Consider the following 22102-nt stretch of genomic DNA (forward strand, 5'->3'; position numbering starts at 1 on the left):
TATAAGCAAAAGCATAACCAAGTGCTAGTCTCAATAGCTTTTGTCGATGTTCTTTTATTAATAAAGATCGATTAGGAATAATTTTAGAACATATAGCTTTAATGCAATGATGATCTCATCATTACAATCCCATTATAATTCCCTTACAAAGCTTTATTTATTTTCCAAGGACTTTATCATATAAGCATCAATATTGAAATATATACATACAAGCTTAATGGTAAAGAAATATAACCTTTATAAGATATCAAATATCAAAGTACTACAAATATGACAATATCTTAGACAAAATATGATTCGACTTGAAAGGCAAATACCAACAATCTCCCACTTGCACTAAAGCCAATCATTTATGTATCTAAACCATATTTGATTACATGCTTATCATGTTTCTACTAGGACATAATTTTAGTAAGAGGATCAATAATGTTACCTTCAGTGGGTACTCATTCAATTTTAACATCATCTCTAAAAACAAATTCTCTAATGAGATGATATCACCTTAATACATGTTTAGATCTTTGATGAAACCTTGGTTACTTGGCTTGAGTAATAACTTCATTGTTGTCACGATAGACTATTAGTAGATCAATAATGCTAGGAATAATGTTTAGTTCAATTATGAACTTCTTGATCCAAACAACCGCTTTTGCAACCTCAAATGTAAAGATGTATTCAGTTTCAACTGCAATGTCTACTGTTGTACTTTGTTTAAAACTTTTCCAACTCAATACTCCACTTTTTAGAATAAAAACATAGCCACTTTGAAATTTGCTATCATCTTTATTAGATTGAAAGCTTCCATCATAATGGCCATCAACAAGAAATTTAACTCCACCATAGATAAAAAATATATCATTAGTTCTTCTTAAGTACTCAAAAATTTTTTCATAGCCTGTAACATTATATCCTTTAGAATCAAAGACTGTATCATATCTCCTAAAATCATAAGATTTAAACTAATATAATCCTTAGAGTTTAGGCATGTATCTTGGTATTAATTATAAGTGGGACTCAATAATAAATAGAGAGTTTCCCACCCTCATGTACAAAGAGAAGAGACTGAAACCATTGAGTAATAAAATCCTTATTCTTGCCTTAAACTTTTGTTATTTTTTGTTAGCCTTTCAGGCACTTGTTGTGCCCTTTTGTTTTGCAGCGTATTAGGAGGCCAAGCCCCGTAGTTTAGTGTGTCCATGCACCATTTCTTGTGTTAGGTTGATTTGAAATGTGAAAAAGTCCATCCTTATATCCTGGAGCTATGCTAGCCTGAAGCTTGAGTCTCAACCCATGACAAGTGGTATCAAAGCTTAGTTCAAAAGAGCTAGAAGTAGGCCATAAAGTTTGATACCAAGCAGTATTAGTGCCTAGTTCGAGAAAGCTGGAGTAGGTGGTAGAACCAAATACTATGAGATATCAAAGCCTACATTAGATTAGAGGTGGTGACCAGAGCCTTGGTTCAGAGTGTGCAACAGATCTTTGTTCATGATAAGAGGAACCAGAGTTGTCGTGTAAGATAGAATTGGTTGGAAAGCCAAAGTTGGCATCGGTACAGATCAGGAGACTTGCGTGCAGGTATCCTGGTGTAGTGTGCTGGCATTGTAGTGAGTTGTGCAGGCATTTTACTATGTGTGTAAACATCCTATTATGTATGCGGACATTCTATTGTGTGGTACGGGCAGTTTGCTACATGGTGAAGGCATCTTAAAAGGGCTACTATGCTCGTGTGCTAGTGAAATGCTCTTGGTATGTTAAGTACAAGAGTGCTAAAATCTAGGATAGGTGCTCAATAATTTGTTGTTGTATGTTATGGGAGTGCTGGGCATGCTATGCAAGTGTGCAAACTGGTGCTTGACTGAGAGGCTGGTGTGTTGAGCCAGTGTGCTGACTGGTGCTTAACAGTGTATGCTATGCTGGTGTGTTGTGCTAGTGTGTTGGTTTACGAAAACCAAAACTAAATCACTTGAATGCCTACTAGAGTTAAGGTAAACCTTTGGTTTGTGCATTTGTGGTCTAACAGTTTTTATTTTGGCTATGGCATGGCTAGGAAAAACTAGATAGAGGGCTAAAGTGAGGTGTTCGAAGAGCACCCACTTACAGACAAGTGGGAAAGGCTTTTTCAAATAACATATTTGTTTAGAGACATTAAGGGATCCTCGAATAAGGTAATGGAGAGACTCATACAGTGTATTAAGGCATTGGAGTCATTGGTAAAAACCTTACAAAAAGAGCTAGCCAGGGTTAAGGTTGACCAAATTGCATTACAAATTGTCATGGTTACTGGTACGAGCTTTAGACCGAAAGTAGAGGTACCTAAGCATTTCATTGATATAGTAAAGCCATGGGTAAAAGCCAAGCTGCAATGAAGAGGCGTGAAGAAGTTGAGTCGAGCCAAAGTTGCTATGAAATCACTAACTCAGGATGAGTGCATCAAGTCTCCAAGGCCAAAGGAAAAAGGTCAGAGTGGGTGAGACACTTATGTTTGTTCTTTAGGGGAGGAAAGGGCTATAGGGAAGCCTAGATTTTGTAAAATCGATAGAGCCACTAGCAGGGGCAAAGGGGCCTTGAGTTGTTATTTTTGTGCAAGTCCACATCAAGTCAGGGAGTGCCCAAAACTTTTAGCCATAAAACGGGTAGAAGGGCTGTCCGAAGGCAAGAGTGGCAAAGGTAAATAGCATTAGAAAAAGCCCAAAAAGGAGTGGCTAGGTGCTAGTTGAGACTACCCAGGGGTTGAAACCTTTTGAGGAGCTAATAAGGGGAAACCAGTGGCAATGAAATGCCACAACATGAGTCCTATAGTGCAGCCAATTTTTTCATAGAAAAATGTGCAACAAGCAACTTAGAAAGAGCATAAGAAACATGATAGTACAAGCGAAAAAAACCATTGTAACAAAAATGTTGAGAAACTTTAGATTAAGAATAGCCTTGTACATAGCATTATAAATATAATGGATACAATTGCTGAAGCATATGGAACTTTGTTTGTGCTATTTTTCTCAATTTATGTCTTAGACACATGTCATTGGAAAGCTTTATGCTATGTGAGATTGGCAAGAATTCCCCTTGGATTTTTCCATACTAAACCTTTTTAGCATTTTATCTATGTATCTAGATTGTGAGAGTCCAAGCAACCTTTATGATTTATCTCTATAGATCTTTATGCTAAGCACATATGTTGCTTTTCCCAAATTGTTTTTAAAGGAGAACTTTTATGATAACCAAATCTTGGTAAATTGTAGCATGAGTATATCATTTCCTATAAGCACTATGTCATCCACATATAACACTATAAAAATAATTGCACTCCCATGTGTATTTTTGTATACACAAGATTCATCTATATTTTTTATGAATTCAAATTTTATAATTGCTTTAACAAAATGTATATTCCAATTCCTTGATGCTTACTTAAGTTCATAGATAGACCCTTAAAGCTTACACACCATGTCAGCATTCTCTTTAGATTCAAAACTTTTGAGTTGTGTCATGTACACATCCTTTTGTGAATTTTAATTAAGGAATGTCATTTTGACATCCATTTGCCATAACTCATAGTCTTGGTATGCGACAATAGCAAGCAAAATCCTAATGGATTTTAACATGGCTACTGGTGAAAATGTTTCTTCAAAATCACCTTGTTTTTTATTATAACCTTTTACAACTAGCATGGCTTTATATGTTTGTACATTGCCATCCATGTTGGTTTTTTTCTAGAAAACCCACTTGCACCCTATGGGTTTTGTTCCTTTAAGTGGTTCCACCAAAGCCATACTTAGTTTGTATACATGGATTCGATTTCAGGTTTCATAGCCTCATGCCATTTCTTAAAATCAATGTCCAACATTGCTTCTTGATAGGTAGTAGGATCATCATCTATGATCAACTCATCCTTGTCTATGATCATCATCTATCATCTCTTAAGAGCTTGGTAAGTCATACTTAACCTATAGAGTTCTTATATACTCTAAGCTTTCAGCTGTGCATCTAATGCCTTAGCTATTGGCTTAAGTTCCATTCTTGTGTTAATTTGTGTTTCTTGAATTTCTTCAAGTTCTACTTAACTCCTATTATTCTCTTCAAGGATAAACTTTTTTTTCCAAAAAGACAACATGTCCAGAAATAAACACTTTCTGTTCCTTAGAGTTATAGAAATAATATAAAATAGTTTCCTTTAGATATCCTGTAAATTTACACTTAACCGATCTAGCTCCAATCTTGTCAACTTGTGCATGCTTAACATAAGCATCACCTCCCCAAATCTTTACATGTGACATGTTAGGTCTTTGACTTTTCCATATCTAATATGGTATCTTGTCAATGAATTTAGATGGAGCTATATTTAAAAGATAAGTGATTGTTTCAAATGCATAACCAAAAAAGGATATAGGAAGATTTGAATTGCTCATCATGGATCAAACCATGTCCAATAAGGTTATATTTCTCCTCTCAAAAACTCCATTGTGTTGTGGTGTTCTAGGTTGGAGAATCCCATTATTTTTTAGATAACCTAGAAAATCATGGCTTAATATTCACCTCCTCAATCAGATCTAAGACTAGTTTTTTTTTCAACCTCCATTCTAAATTCTTTGAGCTTTTCAAAGGATTCGGACTTGTGCTTCATTAAATACACATAACCATCTATTGTATGATCATCAATGAATGTTATGAAATAGAAGTATCCTCTTCTAGCATTTGTGTTCATTGGGCCACGTACATATGAATATATTAGTTTAAGAACCATGCAGCTTTTTTTCCTTTTTTAGTAAAAGATGATTTGGTCATATTTCCAAGCAAACATGATTCATAAGTTTCATATGATTCATAATCAAAATGATCAAAGTGTCATTGTTTATGTAACTTTGTGATTCTTATTTCCTTGATATGATCGAGCCTATAATGCCATAAGTAAGACTGATTCAATTTATCTAGTTGAGAACAATCATTGTCTAATCTAAGAATGTATAAGCCAATATCATACATTCTCATCCCACAAAATACATCATTTTAACAAAAGGAACAATAATTGCCTTTAATATTAAATGGGTATCCATGATTCATACTTAGATAAGAAACTAAAATGATGTTTTCAGTTATGACAGGAACCTAATAACAATCTTTTAGTTTTAAAACTAAACCAGAAGGTAAATAATAAATCCCCATAGCATAGGCAACAATACTTACGTCATTTCTAACATGCGAGGACACCTTTCCTTTTTTTTAGGCATTTACTTTTCTTTAGTCCTTGTATGTTATTACATAAGTGAGAACCACATCTTGTATCCAATACCTAATAAGACGTGTCAAGAAGAGATAGATTGATCTCAATCATAAACATATTTGAAGTATGAGTCTCTTTAGATTTTTTTTCCTTTAAGCTTGTTAAGTAGACATTGTAATTCCTTTTTCAATGACCTTCCTTACCATAATTGTGACATGTACCCTTGTCCTTCCTGATGTTGCTAGCAGGCTTGATAGCCTTGCTTGCATCTCCTTTCTTATCAACCTTCTTACTTTTTTTTTTTTTTGGCCTTAGATGAAAAAACTAGAAGAACCTTAGGCTTTTAATTCTTAATGGACTTTTTGGTAATGTCTAGCATATTATCAATTGTGGTAATTTTACTTCCATCTAATGCATATTAAAGTTCATTACAAATTGTGAAAAGCAACTAGGAAGAGATGACAAGATCAAGTCAATACTTAACTTATGATCCATTACAAATCTTAATTGTCCAAGTTTCTCAATCCAATTGATCATTTTAAGATAATGCATTTTGACTGAAGTGCTCTCGGACATCATTATTTGGAATAATTCCTTAGAGGTCTCAAACCTTTTAAGCCGCTTTTGTTTGTCAAACAACTCTTTATGGTGTAGAATGATTGTTAGAGTATCCATATTCTTATGTTGCCTTTGCAACTCATGGGTCATGCTAGCCATCATGATATATACAGCTTGATCAGCATAGTCTTTATGGGTTTCTTAAACCTACCACACCACATCATCAACACTAGTATTTGGTTTCGATGGAACCGATTCATCAAGAACATAAAGCATTTTCTCTTGCTTTAGGACAAGCTTTAAATTGCAATAGCAATCATTGAAATTAGGCCCTATGAGCTTCTTAGCAACAAGCATGCTATGAAGTGACAAGTTATTACTCATTTTTGCAACCTATAAAATATGAAAAAATATCAGTCACAGTGTTCAACACCAATATAGAAAAGGTCTAAATCTATTTATTGGTTGTTCCCACTATTTTAATCAAATCAATAACCCTCATTATTAATTCAAAAAAATTCATATTTTTCTAGTGAGCTAAGATCCCATTTAGTTTACCATAATCTTGAGGTTTGTCTCAACAAACCATGATAAGTAAATTAGGTAGATAACTTACTTATTAATCACATCCATATGTGACTCCTAGATTAATTGGGTGACAACTCCTTGTCTAATCATATTTTATGTGATTTGCTCAATCATTGCCTCTATCATTAGATGATTAATTTTTTGCATCTAAATAATAAAATAATAGTTAAGTAAGACCAAATAACCATAACGCAAACTTATTTTGAATAATAAGTATCTTAAGTTTTGTCTCAACAAACCCCACTAGTAAAAAGTTCAATTATTTATGTTAATGGAAGGCATCAAGGCTTAACATTTTTCATGAGGGATTTTTTATTTATCATAGGTCTCATCAAGCATGCATAAGAATTCATCATATATCTAATACATGTAATCTTACCATGCATCTCTCAATTATACATGGCATTTATCACATAAATTCTAGCGTGTATAACAATAAATCAATATAGCATACATGGTATTTATCTCATAACTAACATGCATACTATAACAATCATTATGTTTGGTTCAAATTCATGATCTTGCGCATTTATTATTTGAATCAATATCAATATCATATATCAATTATTAATCTAACTCGATGTGATGCAAGCCATGACATGTTTAGCTAGCATGGCCGAATATGTCTAACTATTATATTAGAAACATGTAATTTGCAAACATAATTTCCTAAACAATTAAGGAATTATAATTTTACTTGAATTTTACTATAACATGATCAACATAACTCTAAACCATTTAGGAATGTTAGTCAATTAAAATCAAGCCAAATTACATGCAATGGAATTTTCCTAGTCCAACTAGTTGTTGTAGTGAAATAATTTCTTGTTAATTTGAAGTTCTAAATAATTTAGAAAGTCCAATTCAACTTGGATTTTATTTGAAATCTTATTTCTCAAATCTGAATTATTTAGAAATCCAAATTCAACAAGAAATAACACCAATCTAAGGCTTGGCTGAAAGCCTATCCAAGAAGGAAAACATGTTGTGACTAGGGTAGTTTTTATTAAAACTAGGTAGTTTTGGTTATCTTTTGCTATGCCACCCCTAGTAGCCACCATCCAAGAGTTCTAAACTATTTCCCATGCTTTATTATACCTTTGGTCACGATTCTTGAATCACAAGTAACAATTACTTTGACTTTTATAAAAATAGTCCACTAAACTTGGTAATCTAGAAAGCAAATCTTGAAATCCCGATGAACAAGTTTTCTAAGATTCTCAATATTGATTTTCAAGTAGATTTTCATTAAAATCTTAGTAATCAAGTTTTTAAAGTCTCTTAACTTTTAAGAATATCAACTATATCAAGAAAACCAATTACCATAATCATATTAAGGCAACCATGCATTATATGCATGTTTTACATGCTTAGCCGCCATTGGCAAATTTCTAGGATGAAATTGTCATCAACTTTTGAATAACCACATCAACTCAAAAAATTCTAAAGCGTTTACAAAATGATCATAATTATGTCTATTTTCATGTGTTAAAATTTTATGGCCAAATAATATCCTTAGAATGAGAAACAACTTTTGTAATATCACTATAATAGAATTTTCCTAATATGGATAGATTGTAAACAAAAAATTTATTGAGCTTGCAAACAATATCCATAAATCATAAAATTTAATCCCAATCATTCTAAGACATCATGCTTTGATATTCTAAAAGAATTCAATAAAAAAAATAGAAAAAAAATTAAATTTCTAATCTCTACATCTTAACAAATTGCAATCAAAATAGCTTTGATATCATAAACAACCAAACAAATTTCTAATTTGTATAATCTATATTGACAAGGCTCTGATACCAATTGAAGGGAATTATTTATCATTATTAGAGTTAAAGGTGCAAAAGTTTTAAAAAATTGTAATTCTCTAAAGCCAAGATCAATCAATAAGATTATATAAACAACATATATATGTAAGCATTCATAGTTTTGGCTAAGGTGTTACCTTGAATGCCTAAAATATCTTAGTTCAATTTAGTGATCTTCCAAATAGATTCCAATCCAAGAAGCTATTCAAGTGTTTAGCCTCTAATGGTGATCCGCATAAACTCTTATAAAAGAACCTTCTCTAAGATTTGGTGAATTCAAAGCCACACTATATCTAGTAAGTGTTTTCAAGACTTCATCTCTTATATTTTCTTGAGTGAAACTTTTCTTCTTAGGTTGGTTCTTCTTTTTTCTCTATTTTCCACACAAGAAGGGGTGGCCTGATGTTCTTTTTATAAAGGAAGCCTTTGGCCACATTAGGTTTAATACATGAAATGCAAATTTTCACAATTAACCCTATGCTAGTTGAATGTATCAAACAAGAGAAACTTTCCTCTTCTTTTTATTTTCTCTATTTTTGGTCATACCAAAATCAAATTAAGTCTAACTTAATTTGTCCTAATATTAATTAGGTTCTTTAGCATGTTGGCAATAAACACAAGCATTGTAAGCCTTAGTATTTAGCTATGGATGAAATAAACTTTTTGTCTACATCACCAATTCTCCAATTAGCTAATCTTATGTTTATAGATTGTGATCAATGCTAGCTTCTTTTCCATGACCCTAAATTGCTAAAGAAAAATGAATATGGCTAGACAACCTATCCATTTGAACATTATTATCCTTTCATCACATAGTATCTCGATTTGAACATTAAATATAGTTTAGTGTCTACTCAATCTTGTTCAACCATGTTAAGTCTTGTCCTTGACATTAACTCACAAATAAGGTTTTGAATAATTCTAAACTCTTATTTTACTTTGACCAAAGATTTCTTGAATTAATTCAATCGATACTAGTTAAGATACTTTTTTGATCACATAATGTGATGAATCTTATCTTGATTATTTTATGCATCTTCATATGCCTCATGTTATACCCAACAATACTTGACTAGAGTATTTTTTGTTATAACAATAAGTAAAGTCAAATTATAACATTCATCATATAAGATCATAAGTAATCTCAAGTCAAAGTATCATATATACAACCATCATATGAAAATGTAGTTATAGACACTATGTGAACTATCATATAGCATTCTCATATCAGATTATGTTTAGTGAACTTTTTCTTGTAACAAATGGTCATATGTTAGCTCAAATTTACCCAAAACTTCAACCTTTGAGATCGATTGCTAGCTTCATAAGTAAGAACATAACCACGTGTTAGTCTCAATAGCTTTTGTCAATGTCATTTTATTGATAAAGCATATATTAGAAATAATTTTGGAACATATAGCTTTAATGCAATGGTGATCATATAATTACAATCTCATTATAATTCCTTTACAAAGCTTTATTTATATTTTGAGGACTTTATCATATAAGTATCAACATTGAAATATACGCATATAATCTCAATAATAAAGAAATAAGACCTTCATAAGATATCAAATATCAAAGTATTACCAATATGACAATATCTTAGCCAAAATATGTTTTGACTTGAAGGGCAAATACCAACATATATGTGATGCAGTACTCTAGGAAACTCAATTGTCTAAATTTAATTCTTCTTGTTAACCACAATATTCAAAGGTGAAACTTCATGTATGCAAGACATGAGAGCTTAAAATGGTAGGAATGTTTCAAAATTTGTGAATGTAAAAGAAAGGCATTTTATTTATGATGCAGAAGGTGGATGCACTACATAGTTGAGATGCACATGCATGTAGAAGCCTTAAGCATAGTGAATGACTCAATTGTCAAACAAATAAAATATGAAAGGGCTCCATACCTACCAATTACATATGAAGGGTGTTTCCACCCTATTAAAAGACACTCCACAATTATGGTAAAAGGCCATAGTAGTCCACTTTAAAGTGTTGTACATATGAAAATTTATGCCACAATCAGATTCTATGGTGATTAACTTTAACACGACAAGCAAGTAAAAGTAAATAATTATGAGAAAGATTAAATTTCACCAAGCACACATAAAAGCTAGAAAGAGGTATTGCCCAAGTCTATTAGAAGGCAAAGAAAAAAAGGTAAAATTGATAAACTTAAACAAAGCAAGGCAAATAAATATATAGTGGACCAAAAGGAGCTGTATAAAATTTTATCTTTTGATCACCTTGCATCTTAATATTTTTAGCTTGAAAACCATATAGATCTATTACATGCCATAATGTAAAGTCAAAAAATGGATAACTATTGATATGTAGACAGGGCCATCATATACCTATATTTGAAACTTTGCCTCACCTTTATTAAACACTGAGTTATTTAGGTATGACCAACAAAACAACCAAGCTATGCTACACATACCTTTATCAATCATGCAAAATTTTAAATCCCAAAATTAATAAAAATGTAAAAAAAAAAAAGCAAAATACTTTTTAATGGAAAGAATGAAGTCGGGTTGATTTCAGTATCGTAGAACATTGGTCGATGCAACACCATGCTCTATTTTCCCTTTTCTTTTCTCTTTCTCCACCATGCCTCATCTTCTCATTAGACATCAAACTATCTCCCCCTCTTCTAATTTCTCTTTTCTTTTCTCTTTCTCCACCATGCCTTCCCTTCTTGTTAGACATCAAACTATCTCCCCTTTTTTTCTTTTTCCTTTCCCTATCTCTTTCTTTTTGGCTTTTTTTCAAATCATGTATCTCAAAAAAAGTTACTATCTCTTTTTTAGGAAAATTCTTGGTACCCATTCTAATTCAATCTCTTTTAAGCTTAAAAAAAGAAAATCCTTCCCTCATTATCTTTTTTTCCCAATCGTCTAATCGATATGTTGTTTTGTTTAAATTTATCCATTTTCTAGACCCTTGCCCCTTTTTTTTTCAACTAAAACTTTATCCTTTTTTAAGACTCTTCCCTTCTCTATTTTTTTTTTATTTTTCTTTCAGCCAAGTATCCTTAGCAAATAATAAAATCTCCTTTTAATTCTTAAAATTAGATTAAGAATCCAAAAATACCCCTTACATTAATTTTTTGGACATTACTAATTTGTTCCTACAATAGATAATGGGGATTGCTTTTATATATTGTTATAGATTATGTTATTATTATTATCATCATCATCATCATCATCATTATTATTATTATTATTATTATTATTATTATTATTGTTGTTGTTGTTGTTGTTGTTGTTATAGATTATAGATATCATATATTTATCAATGAAAAGTTTGTTTAATTGATAAAGGTTATCAAGCATCTTGATAAAATTGGTGCGAGGTTATTTATTTAACTAAGACATGAATATCAGTTTTTTAACTTTGCTTATTGTATTCTCATGTGTTTAAGTTTATTTATTTATTTATTTATCTTTTTACAAAAGAATATAAAACCTAATGACTAGGCTATTCATTCGGTTATTTTATTTAATTTTGAAATGAATTACTCAAAACTAAATTAATTAAATTAAATTATTCTATTTTTATTAATTGAATTGAATTTATTAATTTTGAAAATCCAAATGACCGAATTTAATTTTATTAATTTGGTTAATTTTAGAATTAACCCAATAATAAAATAAATTTAAGTTTAATTATATTTTAAATTTCTAATTTTTCATATTTGTAACAAACTAAATAAAATCATTTAACAAAATATTCAAATGCCAAAATATTAAGTTAGTATCCTAACAATTTATAAAATGCAATATCGTTTCATATATTTTTAGTTTTATATTTGAGTTTCTTATATTTCGATTAAAATTTCAATTAATTGAGTCTTTGAATTGAATTAAATGAAAACCAAAATTCCTTTAAAATCATTTTTGATAATTGATAGAAATTAGTTTTGTGATTAACTATTTAACTAAATTAAATCATTTTGGTTGGTTAATTTGGTTATGTTAGAAAATAAATATATTATAAGGACAAATGAAGCAATTTGTGAAAGCTTGATTGTTATATGAACTTGTTAGCTTCTTGTAGATTCCTTATGTTATAGTTGGAGATAAGCAATTATGGACTTTCAATCATGAATGGAATGTTTTTAAGGTATGCTCCAAATGTTACTTTCCTTAAGCATTATTTTGCCATAACTAGTTATAGTATTCAAAAGGGTGAATCGAAGCTCTTCTAAAATAAAATAAAAGCCTTGTTTGTTTACATTTTACATTAGAATAACAAACCATTAAATACACCTTAGTATAAATGAAAATACCTTGTCTTTGTAAGGTTTTGTACAATAAATAATACTAAACCAACTTGCCATTAAGTAAGAAAGAAATGGGAGAACAACGAGAGAAATTCATAATTCAATGGGATGTACAATGAACTCACATCAATCTTTACTATAGGGATTGAATTTTAAGATTGTGACTTTTTGATTGTGTTATTTCGATCAATTATCAATACCTTTTGATTCGTTATAAGAAAATTTTTCATATACTGACATTTAGTTACACTGACAATCTAATTATATCAGTAAAAAAGATTTATATTGATGAATTTTTAATATTGTCAAAATATATATTACTTATACCAACATTTTGTATAGTCACCGGTATAGATAAATTTTTTTAATGGTATATGAATATCCATCAATATAGATAAAATTTTTTAATAATATATAAAAATTCGTTAATATAAATAAGTTATATTCAAATAATTATTTATAATAATAAGTACAAGCTAAAAAAAAGAAAAAAAAAAAATTACCCGCCCACGTTTGGGAAAAGAAAGTTGGGGCTTAAATTCCATCTGCTCCCGTTCTCTTTTCCCCTTTTCCGTTCTCACAACCTCCCGGTTCTCTCCACCTCCCACTGGTACTGCATCTTCAAATACCATCCATACCCCATCTTCAAATTCCACCTATATATTGATAATCCTCAGTTTATTTTCATTTTAAGAATGTGTTAGCATTTAGCCGAACACTTTCTCTTTATTTTAGCTGCCGACAATCCTTCTCAAATCATTCTCTCTGTTGTGCCATTTCTAGCAAATCTCCTCTAATCGTTAGAAGCTATCGTTGATGATGAAAGGGAAGATCAAAAACTATCGCTGTTGTCCTACTTTCCTTTTTTATTAAACCTCACCCAAGGCAAATGTCGCCCCAACCAAAATCGACGATAGCTCATGAAGTGTTACTCATCCAAAGAGTATGATGGAAAGTCTTATTTTCCTGATTTAAGCTTCAATAAAGGGCAAATAATTCTTTTTCACACTTTTCTTTGTTTTCTTTTGTTTTTTTCAAAAATTACAATTCCAGCGACAATGACTTCGGCGATTGCCATTCAGTGGTACCTCAACATCGACGCCAGAAATTGGCCTCCTAATCTTCTCAAGAATCTCCACCTCCTTTCACCGAATCATGTCTTGCATTCTCAAATTGCGTACCTTTTTTCAAAAAAAAAAAAGTCATATATATATATATATATATATATATACACGAATAGATATACGAATATGTGAATTATGTGCTCTGTTTTGTTGTTTTGGCAGATTGAATTGGCAAAGATGTTGTTGGAGATGGGATAGAGCCATTTGTTTCATTATTGGGCAAAGCCTGGCGTCGAGTACAACCAAAAGAAAGCCTTTATCGTTCAAGTTTCTATCTCTGTTTTTTAAGCTGTGAAATTATTATTAAAAAATTTAATTATCAAATTTGGATTTTTATTTTTTTTGGGGAAATACAATAAACTTATGATTTAAAAGAAAAATTAAGGGTATAAAAAGAGTACGTTTTGTTTTTCTTTCCTTATGCTATTTTGAATATGTTTGAATTGTGTACTAGTAATTTTCAGTATTACATCTTAGAGTTTTATTTATATATTGGACTTTTTAAAAAAAAAAAAAATTATAGATGGCTAAGCTAAATTCAATCCATCCAAGGGGTTTGGCATCCTATATTAAAACCACCAGAGAGCTCTTAGCGGACTCGAAACCAGGGAAGAACTCATATGATGGCTTTACACCTTCAGTAACAAAATCAGTCTTTCACTTTGAAAACTTTTAATTTTTTTACAATTTCTTATAATGCAATCAATATCCAATTGTATTAAATTTACATAATTCATATTAATGTAAATTGGCATTAATATCAAGCTTTCTTTACCCTGTGTCGTGTACTTATCTTCACTGTCTTTTTTTACAGTAAATAATTTTTTGCAGGTTCCAACTGGAGAAATTATCTCTTTTGGTGATGATAATTTCATCAAATTTGAGGAGGCAGGCATCAAAGAAGCCCAAAATGCTGCATTTGTTCTTGTTGCAGGTGGGCTTGGTGAATGTCTTGGATACAATGGAATTAAATTAAGGTAGATAACCTATAGACTAATAGTTAATATTTTGTTTCTCCTATTAATTTTAATTATTTGGTTTCATAGAAGCTGCACAACTTTACATAGTTGATATATATTGGATAGATACTTTTGTGTTAAGTGTTGGTTCCCATGGCTCATGCTTGTCCGCACAAGATATTGGATAGATGCTTTTTTCCTTTTCTAAAGAGGGTTGATCACATATTTGATGTTGTAGTAATTAAACCAGTGCCAATACCCTTGACTAGTTTTGCTTCTTCAAACAAAATATTCAACTAGCTACTTTTTACACCTTGTTGGTGGCACTTCGAGCAAAGACCACAACCGGAGCATGTTTCTTACAACTCTACATTGAGTATATTCTGGCTTTTCAAGAAGCTAGTAGTAGGCTTAGGCTCACACGGATTTGTATGACTTCTTATTGTTAGGAGGCCTTCCACATTCTATAGCTTTTTTATAAATGTTGCTCCTCCACATGATCAAGAAAGATTTAAGTGTTATTGTCCTTCAGTATTATGAATGGAAGCAGCCAATGGGAGAACGCTAAGCAGTTCAAGGTAGTCCATTTTAGTTGTTGAAATGTATAGGCAATTGCTTAGTGCCTGAACCATGGAAAGAAAGCCACTTGGATGAATTTAGGTTTAAATTATAGTAATCATCGGAACAGCCACTTTCAAAGAAGTCAAATATTGACCATTTACTTTAGCTTTAAATTGGCCACCCTTCCATGAGGAAATTTGATAAAATGAATAAGTGGAAAAGAGTTTCAAGTTATACTGTATTGTTTTTTCTACAATCAACAATAGCAAGTGAGCTTATCCATATAATCAAGCTCGTGCTTGCAAGAAAATTTTGATTTATGTATTAAGCTAGGTGCAATTTTCTTAGCTAGCTGACCTATTTAATACTTTATAAACAACCTCCCTAGCCTTGCTAGCAAAAGCAGTTCATATTGTTACAAGACATTTTCCTAGGATAGAAGTATCCAGGTCAACATATTAGCCTCAATAAGTAAAAAAAAAAAATAGTCAACCTACAACCTTTCTTTAGAAAAATATTGTATTGTTTGTTGCATTTACAACTTATTTGCTTTCTCTGAATGTATGTCCAAATTTGGATTTTGAGGATTTTGAGAGACATTTTTTCAATATGCATTCTTCTTTCTGACTAGGTTTCTATTTGTTGAAGGTTTAAAAGACTAACAGGTTGGAATGAGTTTGCTATCTCTGCTTGAGACTATAAGTTTTATTCTCTGAGGCATAAGTTTAGGCGTGTTCCATCAAACACAGTATCCAACATCCCTACTTTACCTGTAAACTCTGTACCCTCTTCTCCAACTTGATTATCAATCTTTGAAGTATAAGGTTGGATGTTTTATGTAAATGTAATGTTCAATGTGCCTTAGAACTCATTAGCATTTATGAGTGTAGATCCATCTTATGAAGTATGACTTAGAACCACCTAGTACTTACTTTAATGATACATTATCTATTTGAGGATTACATGTAATGTTATAGGTTTTTTTCCCTCTTTCCATCTCTTATTGTAAGTTAAATTTCTCTATTTTTGCCCCATGATGGATTGTTTCAAAAGATTGTATATGAAATATAATAAAGCACTAAACATACCATTGCTGTAAACCTTACCAACTAAAGTTGATTGCAGAGATATATTGTTTTAACGTTGTATATGTTTGTAGACATTCTCTGGCACTGATAGTTCTTCTCCAGTGTCTAATGTTTGAGGGTTTCACACAATCAATGAAGTAAGAGCTCCCCTGTGAAATGAGTATAAGCTCTTTCCTGGAGTTTCTATTTAGGCTTTCTGTTCTAGGACTTTTATTTTCTTTGAACTGAGACATTCAATTAGTATTAATGATAATTAGTTTATAAGTACTAGCATCTAAAAAGAAGTGTGTATTGAACCTAATGTTCAAGGATCAGAATGACTAGGAGATAACACTATTTCAAACACATGTTTGTAGTATGTTGAAAACTTAGACATCCTAAACAATAGTTTAGAGAAGAATTTGTATGTGAATTCTGGACCTTTCCATGGATTAGATTGCAAGTTAAATCTGAAATCCTATTTTAGGGAATTGAACCTCCTGTAAATATACTCAATCTGATATTGGGGACAATTATTTTGAAGAGTATGTTTGCAGCAAGTTGTATTTGTATCTGATTTTGCTAAACTGCTGTTATTATTGCAGAATCAATAGCAGACTCCTTACAAGCATCATATACCACCAATGTCACATCAATCTCAATTTCATCCTATTCACCAAAACCATCATCAACCAGTTCACCAAACCAACATGCAGTTCATTTTCCCCAAAAGCATCAATGTGGGCCACCATCACACTTACCTGAAATTAATCATGCTTACCAGTCACTAACCATGTCTCAACATATAGGTTGCTTACAACCCCTAATAGGAGGTCATGTTGGAGCACACATGCATGTTATGGTAAGGGTTTTATTTATGAATGCAAGTCTCTTCCTATGCATGAATTTACTAAGTATTAGGAATGTTTGCACTATGTTGATTGTGTTGTGTAATTTTACATGCTTTAATTTGTCACTATAAAAGCATAATCAATGATGTCTAGAACATGATCTAATTACCTTTTTAGGATAATGTCCACTCAATTTGTAGTGTAGACAGTGACTTTTGGTTTTGCTATTTAGTGTTTTGTACAAATCATTTTAAGAATTACTTTAATTTTTTGTTTTTAACTTAATTATCTAATTGTGTTGTTTATTTTATGCATATGCTTTTCCATAGAAATCTATGATAGGATTATTTACTTTAGGTAGTTCTTTGTATTTAATGATTGTTTGTTTTTATCTAAACTTAGTTCAATGGATTTAGATCTTGATTTATTATTAGTTTGTGGATTCCAAAACAATTTAGTTGTACTTTCATTTGAAATGTTGTTAAATATTTTGTAATTTATTATGTATTTGTTTTTTTATTATTTGAAACCATATCAGATTAGGATTATAAATAAGAGAAATTATTTGATACACAGATAGTGGAGTTTTTTTAACTTCACAAATGGGATTAAAAAGGTGATACATGTCTTTTATATATTTTAAAAGAATTATTTTAAAAAATAAATGGGACATATGTCATTATCTTAGCCCTGCTTATGAAGTTAAAAAATTTCACTATCAATGTATCAAATAATTTTTCTATAAAAAATTTACCATTAATATTAATAATTGAAAATATAATTCAAAAAGAAGTTTTTACTGATGCCTTAACATCTATATTGATGCTTTTTAATGATAGAATATTTAAAGCTATATTGATGAACATTTATTGTCAACAAAATTTAGTGTCGGATTAACTGTCAATATAAGGAAAAAATATAACGTCAGCTATATTGATGGGCATTGACCATTGGTCAAAAAACATAACATATCATCGATATAGGCGAAACACACAAAGTTATACTGACGAGCATGGATAGTTGGTAATAAATATAATATTAGATAATTTGTTGCTATAGGTAGAACAAATCAAAACATACAAGTTTGTACTGATGAGAGATAACCATCGATAAAAGATATTAAGATGGAGTACACAACAAATACTTTACCAACGACATTACATATATTGACGGTTTCAAATCGTTGTTATATTTTTACTACCTATTTTGACACCTTAAAACCTATTAGTACAGGTTATTGACAAAGGATATATTGACAGCTAAAAATTCATCAAAATATATATTTTGATAGTATAGGGTTTATGGTGTTACATCGATGGATTTTTGGGTTTTACCAATGGTTTTGAAATGCCAATATATGGTAGTTTTTCATGCAGTGATTATAAATGTCTTTTTGAAATATTACAAACATATTTGTTTATTCGAATAATTAAAATTTTCAAACAAAAAGAAACCGTTTTTTATATTTCTAAAAATTGTAAGTTTTCATGTAAAGCAATTAATTGCTCCAAGAAGATTGTTGACTGCCTCTTTTTATTTTCAATTTCCAAAATGCTTTCCATAGCAAGGTAATCAATTTCTCTATAAAGTAGTTGAGTCATTTCTTCATACAAAATGCATTTAAAACATGAGCAGCCAATTGATTTAGAGAGCAGTTGATTTTTTGTAATTTCCAAAAGATTATGCATTTGACCTCATATAAAGCAGTCGACTCCTCTTCAATAATAGTTGGCAGCTTGTGGCATAGATCAAATCCCCAAAAAATATCAACCAATGATAGTAGATTCCACTAGGGTGTGGAATCAATTCCACTTTCTTTCCAAAAATAGCAATCAATTGCTTTAGGTTGGTAATTGACTACTATTTATGCAAAATCTATTTTTAGCTTTTACTTGACAAAGCAGTTTACTCCATGCCCTTGGTAATTGACTCTCTTCTTGGAAGTTTAAGGCAATCGATTACTCTATGCATGGTAGTTGACTGGTTTCCTATATAATCTTCATACATGATTCTTTTAAGTTTAGAATCATATCTTTTACTTTTAAGATTTTACTTGAAACCATTTTATAGGTTAACTATGTTTCCATTTGATTAAGTTAATTTCTTAGTCATATTTTCATATTTTGAAAATATTTTTTAACCTTCCACCACCTATTTTAAAAATAAGGCTAATTTCAGCACTTTTGAAAATCTCATGCATAAGTAAAGATATCATATAACATGATTTCAAAAATCATAACCTTAGTGATAAAATGTTGTTGAGTTAGTTAAATTAAATAGTAGATCTTAGATATTTAAACCAACCAATCTAAGTGACTAGTCATACATTAATATCACATTCAAAATTTCAAATCCTAGCAAATCATCATTTAACCTTGCTTTGACATAATTTCAATGGTTGTATCATGTATTTTCATGAGTGGTTTCAAATTCAAGTACATGATCCTATAAGTGGCACCATTTTCACTTATATAAGTGAACTTCATCAAGAATGCAACCATATTAATTGGGTAATTTCTGCAAGTATAAAGACTGTATCAAATAATAATAATGACAAAAATAAAATAGTCTTATAAGGATTAATGAAGATATCTTAACTTAAGTACCTATTATTAACATGTCTTCATTATATTTAATTCTCTCGAACAACATAAGAATTATTGTAAATACCTAATTTTTTTTAGTCAATTTGAATTTGTTTGATTTTTATGTTTGATTTAAATGTTTCGATTTAAGCCAGCTTAATTGTTATAATTGAGTTTGTTTGGATTTTGATTCGAATTAATCATTTTCGGATCGTTTTGCATAAACAAAAAATCCAACCTAATTTCATTTTGAAATTCAAAATTCAATCACTTGGGTTCAAAACCAATTAAAAGGCCTAAGGGTCAATGTGAGTCTAATTCTAAGCCCATATTCTATTTCAAAGCCCAATCTAATTAAATTTTGAGTCAATTAAGATTAAGTCATTTAGGCTTGAAAAACCCAATGAAAGTCCAAATCAATAATAAAGCCTAGCTTCATTTTGATCGGTTTTAATTATTTAAAAAATTAAAATAAAAACCAAAAAAATTCAAAGGTTGAATTTGGTTGTCAGTCTCCCCACTAACTTTTTCTTCATTCGAAATCTAGAATTTTACAATTTTTATCTCCAACTCTCTAATTTTTCCTTATAATTTACCCTTCGATCCTTACCACCAATCTTTCATAGACCTAGTATCCTAAAATGTGCAAGCTATATCATCCCAAATGCTGCATTTGCTACTACAACTCTATAAACTAATATAATTTTTGTGTCTTATATGAATTGTGGTTCTACAAGAACCCAAGAAACTTACACAAACAGGATTTACTACACAACAAAAATTTGGCAAAGAAAAATCCCACAAACTTTACCACAACCCCTCACCTTAACCACCTAGCCAAATCAAGAAACAGTGCCCATTACAACTTATGAACCAAAAGCCGCCAACAACCATTCAAAAATCACCAACCTTCATTACCTTTACAACGTTGAAACCCACATAAAAAATCCCAGCCCCTGATTGACCAAACCTTCACCAAGGTCCACCTTGTACCACCACCACCAATTCGAGACTCCCTACTGCCCCACTATTCGCTAACTTAGATCACCACTAGTAGCCTTGACCTCTTATTGAAACCAATGTACCATCACCCTTGCCCACTGCCTATTGACTTTTGCAAAGCCTTAAAATAGCCTTTATTTCCACCTTCCCTCATAAGCGGAGACTACCCACCACCTATAGCCAACTTCACCATCACCAAAAATTGACCTTAATCGCCCTTGAGTCTAACCCAATTGCAAAATCCTAACGTTTCTATAAACCAAATCCACCCCTTACCTGAAACTTGTTACAACTAACAAAATAAAAGAAATCATTCAATAAGGAGCCTAATCAATAAAAAAAAATTTAAAAAACCCAAAAAAAAAAGAAGAGGTAGTATTTGGCTAAAAGAAAAAACTGGAAGAAAGAAAAGAAAAAAAAAAGAAAAAAAGAGAAAAAAAAGAAGAATGAAAAAAAAAGAAGGAAAGAAGGAAGAAAAAAAAGAGAGGGATTGGTGTTCGATAGACAGAGAATAAAGAAAAGAGAAGAGAAGGAAAAGAAAGAGAGAAGAAAGGAAACAAGAAGAAAACGAAGAAAAAAGAAAAAAATGAGAAAAGAGGGAGAAATCGATAGCCAAAAATAGGAGAAAGACAACCTAGTTCGATGTACGAAAAAAAAAAAAGGGAAAACAAAGAGAAGAAAAAAAGAAAGAAAAATAAAAAAAAGGGGTTTGAAAAGTCAAACTTGGGGCATGGTTTAAAGAAAAGAAAGGAGAAATGGATCAAACCAACTTGACCCACTGACCCGTGATCCGACTAGCCTACTGCATCCTTTACCCCGACCCGGTCCATTGTTGTTGTGTTGGACTTTTTAGATTTGACCCTAGACCCCTTCCATAGAGTGTCTAGTTCAACAATTTTGGTTCAATCCCAAAATTATAGTTTGGTATAATCTCTTTTCCTTTTATTTTTTTGTATTATTTTAGTTTTTTTTATGTTTATTTAGTGTTGAACATGTTGAAAATAAATTTATTTTTGGATTGATTGAAGTTTTTTATAAGAAAATAAAAAAGAATTGTAATTTTGTGATAATTGTTAAAAGATGGTCTTCAAAAATAAAATAAGATAATATCTCTAAGTAAAAATATGATTTTGGAATCCTTACCTAAATATTAAAGAGAATTGAAATGATTATTTTTGCAAAGAAATATTGTCTTTTTTTAAAAAAATTAAAATTGTAAATTTCAAATGAAAGACCAATTTTTTAATTCTATCTAGATATTAGAAAATTAAATATATATAAGAAATAAAAATTGAATGTTTTAGTATGAAAAATGCCATTTTCATCTTGAATAAATTTATTTAGAAAAGAAATATAATTACATGCCTTATTTAATTAATGTTCATATTGTCATATATGCACTTTATGCATTAATAATAAATGTGAAATAGAAAGTTATCAATTTTAAAAAAATTGTAGGAAAACTGGAATAAT

The 22102-nt window shown here is 30.6% G+C and overlaps 1 long non-coding RNA gene across 3 annotated transcripts; it reads left to right on the forward strand.

The window, feature by feature from the left end:
* Positions 1–12994: 12994 nt before the first annotated feature.
* Positions 12995–21297, forward strand: LOC111276665 (uncharacterized). Of its 3 annotated transcripts, XR_002688530.2 has the most exons (4): positions 12995–13423; positions 13534–13637; positions 13767–14581; positions 15773–21297. It is a non-coding gene; the product is annotated as an uncharacterized LOC111276665 (long non-coding RNA). The 3 variants fall into 3 exon arrangements; XR_016333729.1 differs by having other exon boundaries at positions 13534–14581; XR_016333730.1 differs by having other exon boundaries at positions 13534–14581; positions 16797–21297.
* Positions 21298–22102: the final 805 nt, after the last annotated feature.

The sequence above is a fragment of the Durio zibethinus genome, chromosome 25 (assembly GCF_047325235.1).
Source record: "Durio zibethinus cultivar Kanyao isolate XHJ-2024 chromosome 25, ASM4732523v1, whole genome shotgun sequence".
Taxonomy (NCBI): Eukaryota; Viridiplantae; Streptophyta; class Magnoliopsida; order Malvales; family Malvaceae; genus Durio; species Durio zibethinus.